Source organism: Otolemur garnettii, unplaced genomic scaffold (assembly GCF_000181295.1).
Source record: "Otolemur garnettii isolate 467f Iridium unplaced genomic scaffold, OtoGar3 scaffold00015, whole genome shotgun sequence".
Classification (NCBI taxonomy): Eukaryota; Metazoa; Chordata; class Mammalia; order Primates; family Galagidae; genus Otolemur; species Otolemur garnettii.
The window spans coordinates 19,301,113-19,308,035 of record NW_003852410.1 but is presented as its reverse complement, the minus strand read 5'-3'; positions in this window follow the sequence as shown (position 1 = coordinate 19,308,035).

The window sequence follows — 6,923 nt, the reverse complement described above, 5'->3', positions numbered from 1 at the left end:
TGCCTCTCTGCTTTGCATTATTTAGGGATCTTTGGTGACCTGACTGAAGTCCTCCCTTCTCCCTAAGGCCCCCAGGGTGCTGAGCATTTTGGAACACACTCCATCTTGATATCAAAGGAAGGACCCCCATTGGAGAAGTTGACATTTCCCCTCTCATCTCTAGGTTCATAGGAAGACCTGTATTCAAAGGCACCTTTGTCTCATTGGGAACACCTTAAGACATCTCTGATTTTGATTTTTATTAGTTTCAGATACATGCTGGATCAAAGCAGGTGGAAGTGGGAGAAAGAAGCCAAATGCAGAAGAAATGAAATGTAGAACATTTTACTTCTTTGTTTATCTAAACTGTGTGATAACTAGCCAATATGTATTGATTATAAAACTAGTGGTACCCACCCCCCTGCTCATTTGAATCTCCTGGGGAGCTTTTTTTTTTTTTCTTTTGAGACAGAGCCTCAAGCTGTCCCCCTGGATAGAGTGCCGTGCCATCACAGCTCACAGCAACCTCCAACTCCTGGGCTCAAGCGAGTCTCCTGCCTCACCCTCCCAAGTAGCTAGGACCACAGGCACCCACCACAAAGCCCAGCTATTTTTTTGTTGCAGCCATCATTTTTGTTTGGTGGGCCCGGGCTGGATTCGAACCCGCCACCTTAGGTGTATGTGGCTGGCACCTCAGCCACTTGAGCCACAGGCACCGAGCCTCCTGGGGAGCTTTAAAAAAATTATTGGTGTGATGGCCTCATCCCTAAAGTCTTTGATTCAGTTGGTCTTCAGTGGGGCCCAGGCAATGGAACTTTTAAACAGTTCCCCAAGGATATTTGAATGGACAGTCAGGATTCAGAACTACTATGTTAGATACAATTCATAAACTTTCAAATGATTAGCTCATTTAATCCACAGATCTATAAGGTTGCTTTTATCATTTCCCTCAATTTTTAGTTAATAAAATAGAAGTAAAGAGAAGTTAAGCATCACACCTATGGTCATACAGGCTAATGAGGAGTGGATTCCAGAATGCAAAGAAAGATTAATGCAAAGATCTAAGGAAAGAGAAACAACTCATGTCAGGTATTTGGAGCAATAAGTTAAAGCAGGAGAGTCTTCTTTATATACATTATGTGTCTATCCACACTAACAGAATGTGGGAAGGAGGGGTGTAGGGTCTGGCTTTAGGGGTGTACAACCAGCATATGTGCTCAGCGGAGGGCCATATAAGGCTCTGTTGTTGCTGTCTTGAAACTTTTAATAGGTTTGGAATAAGGCTGGTCATGAGTAGGGCCCAGGCATGACTGACTGGGCCTTGCAAATTATGTGGGCTCTGATACTCAGGTCACTTCTGCAAAGTAGACTCATTGAAGTTGAATATTAGCTATTTCTCTAGTTTGAATCATATGTGTGAGGAGGCAGGTGAGTGCTTTCCTGCAGGGGTTTTAGTAGAGCAGTTGTCCCTGCTGTCCCTTTGCAGATACATAGCTCTTAATGCTGGAAAAGCAAACATTGGGGGTAAGGAAGGGTAAAAAAATAAAAACAGCAGTGTTCTGAAATCTCTACCATGTAGCGCTGCACTGAATCTTTGCAACCCTATGACATAAAGGCAACCATTTTGTACCCTTTTTCTACATGAAGGAAATGAGATACAGAGAAGTTTAAGGAACTTGTCTAAGGTCACAGCTGTGAAAGAGGAGAAACAGGCTTTAACTGGACCTGTGTCCTTCCCCACACACTGTGTTGATATTAGCACACAGAAGGTTAGTTCCTTGTGGGTTCACCCAAGCTTAGGGACATTGCATCTCAGAAATGCTCTTCATGGCTCTTCTCTTTCATATTTAATTCCTTCATAAGCAGGGAGTTGGGTATCATAGAAGACAAAAAAAAAAAAGAAAAAAGATTGGGAATTAGGATATCCAAGTTCTTACCTAGTCCCACCCCTGTTGTTTACTAGTTAAACTATAAGCAATCATTATATTAACTTCATTTTGACTCCAACATCACCCATTCAACAATTATACATTAGGAACCTTTAATATGCTTGGCACTGTGTTCCTATCTTGAATTTTAGTCACAAATAAGAATAAGGCTCTTGCCTCCCGTAATATAGTCCATCATCATGAAAATGATGGTGAAATATGTAACCGGAATCTCAGTTACCCTGTTTGTTAAAAAAAAGGCATATATGAAGTGGGTTAGAGAAGAGAGTAAGTGGAAATGATGGATTTAGTGAGATCATGGTGTGTTTTATGATGTTCCTACCCAGCATCTTCCCCTACTGCAGTTTGTGCTGTTTTCTGAGTTTCAAAGTGTGACCTGTGGTTATATGGTCAGCTATCTCTTCTCCTTCTTACTTTTCCATATCTCCCATTTCCTTGGAGACTCAGATCACATTTATAAAACTGAATCATACTGGTGATGGTGATTCTAAGACTAGCCAACCTTTTGTGGTGCCAGATGCAGTGGTAGCAATTATTTGCAGCAGCTCACTTAATCTAATCCTTACAATATCCCAATGAGATAGATACATTTTACAAGTGCAGAGACTAATGCTAGGGAATGATTAATACATTTTTCAATGTCACTTGGATACTAATTCCAGAGCAAGGATTCACCAACCCTATTTTACATAGTGCTAATGATTAGACTCTTAAACACAGCTGTACTGAACCGGTTATTTAATATTTCTATTATTATTTAAAATGATTATGTATACATATTTATATTATGCACAAGTATTAGTATTTAACTTATTACTGAATGTTGATATTCTTTGAGTGTTTTTATTGTACACTGTTATGATATATATATATATATATATATTATATGTTAGTTTCTAAGCTCCTTTATGTCTCATGTGGCATTTTAATTGTGCCGTTTATGGTGATAGATACTAAAATATATTGATTGACTAAAATCCAACTGTAAAATATGTAACACATCATCTTGAGTCAGATAAAGAGAAATCTACAAAATAAGACCATAACTTCTATTAGTTCAATACCAGTTCTTCTTTGCCCAAATTTCTAGTGTTTGTTTACTTAGAAAAACAAAATTAGTAATTTTAGCCCCAACATAAGAGCAGTTAACATTATTAAGCATTTTTTTCTTAGTGCAGGCATAGTTTAAGTGCTCTACCTGTCCTAACCTATTTAATCTTCACAAATGTAGGGGAAGTAGTTTGTTCCCTACTCCGAAACATTCACTCCTTCTTGACTGACTTATCCCTAGGTATTTACTTTTCTCCTGTACAGCCACAAATGCTTCCAGGGAAGGGATCTTGTCCTTAGCTTTAGGATGGGTCTGATTTGTTTCCTTTCTCTTTGACAGGAACTGTTGTAGGAGTCAAGGTCAACCTAACAATGCTGGACAAAAGAATTGGCTCAGGAAAGAAAGGGACTCAGTGCAGATAAAGGAGACAGGAGCAAATGGTTGCAAGGAGCTTTGGGAAAAGCAAAATCCATTGGAAAAGATGACTTCTCTTGGCCAGGGACACTGTCATGGCATAGCTATGGCAGCCTTTTCACTATGAGCTCACAAATAAAGCTCACAGAGAGAGGAAGAGAGAGCTAAGAAAATCACTAAGAAACAGAGTTTAAGTCTTGATTTGTCTGCCCTATCTCTAGAATTTTCAGATTGGTGAGCCGGTAAATAGCTGCATCATTTAATTTGGGTCAAGGTGGAATTTCTATTCCTTGCCTCCAAAGCCATCTAACTCTTACATTGATACTGACTATAATGCTATATACCAGGATTAGACATAAGAAGTTCTCAAGTGATCAAAATATGTTATTGTTATTAATAATAAGAATGCTTACTTATGATATTTGGATAGAGCTGTACAATATAATGGTTTCCAAAGCATTATGTGTAACCAGTTCCTGACACCTTCCTTGTTTTTAAGCCATAGCTACCAAAAAATAGAAAACATTACTGCACCAAAAACTGCAATCAAAAAGCTATTTCTCCCCAAGCATGAAGAAAAGACATGGGGTATGGCCCTGAGTGGAAATCTCGTGGGCTGACTCCCTGTCCTTCTAGAGTCTCAACATTGTCTCAAGTACAGGTCCATCTTCCCAACTTGAACTGGCCCTGACCTTGCACTGAACCAGGGACATACTTGGGTAACTGCTTGGCATAGTTATCTGTAAATCTATAATGAACTGTGTCACTTGTGTAAACACTTTTGCAGCTACGCATTGCTTGCAAGGCTAAAAGCAATTTTTGCATGTTTTTGGATTAGTGTTATGCTTTTTCTGGCCTTTCCCCTATTTTTGAGATATGTCTGTAACTGGCAAAATGCTCAAGTTTTTCCTGATCCCCTTAATGGAAACAAATCCTTTTTCCTGGTAGTATCCTACCTTTTATATTTGCATTATGGTATTGCCAGAATTCATCTTAAATCAGAGCAATGTATGCAAATGATTGTCTTCTTGACTTTGGTCAAGCTGAGAGCCAATGACAGTGTCTCAGCTGTCCTTCTAGTCTTTGGATTAGAACCAAGTGGGCCTGCTGGTTGAATCTAAAATTGGATCAGAAAGGCCCAGAAATTTCATGTGGACCAGGATGCACAGGGATTATGAAACTTCATAAGAGATTTTGAGAACCATGCAGTAGAGATAAAGATGATGTTTATGTTTTTACAATATATGTATATGCCAGAGGAATACAAAGCCAGGTGTACTTCCTTCTGTTGAGAAGCAGACATTTGTCCATTTTTTGGTGTATATATTTAGAAACATTTCTACTATTTGCAGAATATAGGAAATAAAGAGAGTATGTGCTCAGAGACATAGCTGATACGATTACTGTCACTATAAAATCTGAAAATTCCAGGGCTGTTGTGGAAGGGCTAATGATCAGCTCACCAAGTCAGGTGCATACTCCCAGATTTGTACGGTGTTCTAATTGAGATCTCCCCTGGGCAGACCTTGGGCCAAGGTCTTTGACTCATTTATTTGGGATGTAAACCAGGAAGCTCAAGTGAAGAAATGGGAAAGGTGAGAGAGGAGGTGGGGGGCAAGTCCTATTAAAGGGAATGTCAGCAAGTGGATTACCACCACAGACAGGTGGATCTCAATCTTCCTGAAAACCATCTGAAGAGTCTTCTGCAAGTCCCGTTACAAGTGCCTTAAGTGAGAAACTGGGCTACTTATCCACTGACTTCTGTCTATCATTGATTGAAGTTTTCCCCAGTGCATGGGCTAATTGAACTCCTAGGCAGGGGTCCTCAAACTTTTTAAACAGGGGGCCAGTTCACTGTCCCTCAGACCATTGGAGGGCTGACTGCAGGCCCCGGGACAAGTCAGCTGCTAAGCAGGACAGGCAGCAGCGGCAAAAACACCCAGTCAGCCTGATAAATGTCCTAGGTGGGCTGCATGTGGCCCATGGGCCATAGTTTGAGGATGCCTGTACCTAGGGCATCAAAGAAAGTCTTCAGGCGGCCAGGTAGAAAGAGAAGAGGAGAAGGAGATGGGCAGCTTTCTAAGCAATATCCACTGTGCAGGCAGGTTAACTCAGAGCTGTGCTGAGGGGACTTGGGGTGGGCAGGGCACCAATAGCAGCTGCTCTGCTCTGATGGGGGCTAGATACAAAGAGAATGAACAAGTGGGAGAATCTCCTGTGATGGTGGAGCCCTGGTGGAAATACTCAGCATTGGTTCTCATTGGTTCCTTTAGTGGCCTAAAAGTGTCAGCTATACACCCCAAGGTTGTTTCATGTAATCCTTTGGATTAGCATCAGTAACTCCTCCATACTAGGGAGTGAAAATTAACTTATTCAAGATTATACAACTACTATCACCACAAAGACAAAAATCTTTCAAAGAGTACAAAAGAAATAATCAACAATGGTAGTTGTTTTTAATAGGTAGAGGCAATGAAGATTACAGTAATAGTAATAATATCATGATAGTTCTTTTTTTGGTAGTTTGTGTCAATGTACTTTCCCAAACATTTTATTTATCTTGCTTCATTTGTGGGGAGACATTTATATCCTTTATTTGCCAATAAGAAAACTGAGCTTCCAATATGCAGTAACTTGCATGGGAAGCTGTGGGATTAACTGCAGTCCAGGAACAATTCTCTTCCTGGTATGCTTCCCCTCCTGTCTCCCTGTAGGCAGCAGAAGGCAAATGTGCTGTACAAACAGTACAAATCATTTCCCTTATAGGCATATGTCTCTTTGTATTCAATTCCCAGGAAACATTTCATAAGGTTAAAATACCTGTTTGCAGAGGTTTTGGAAAGCCCCATTGTTGCAAAAGTAAACACACAGCCTTAATACATATTCTAGTCTCTCTAGTTTAGCAAACAATCGATGCAACCAACTGCCATTCTCTGGGGAGAAGCAAGATTTAGAGGGGATGTGAAATCCAGAGGAATGGCTCCATAGAGAATTCAACCCCCTTTAAAAGAAGTCCTTGGCTATTACAATTAGATATCAGTAAGTTTTTATACAGGATTTAAATAGGACAAAATTAGATCTTACAAAAGGTTTATGTAGTGACAAATTGCATATTGATATACTTGGATTTTGTGTACATGCTCACATTTTGGAAAGACTAATATAAAAGTGAATGACATTAACATGAAAGTTAGAAATTTTGACTGTACAGAGCTGTCACTTATTCCTTTCTCACCCCCATAGAAATGTGTACTGCGCCAAGGTAACATAAGGCCGGGGATGAATGGTGGCACTTTGCAGTCAGTATCTTTTATCATTAGCCACTAATTGCACTGAGGTACACACAGATTTAAATATACTTGAAACAATCTGATCTGTTACATCATCTCCATTGTTTTTTTTTTTTTTTTTTCTGATGCTTTTATAATAAAAGTGAACATGAGAAGTAATTAAATGCCAGGCCTAGATTATCAGACTGTCAGAATAAGATTCAAAAAAGAAAATGTCAGGGGGGAGGAGCAAGATGGCCA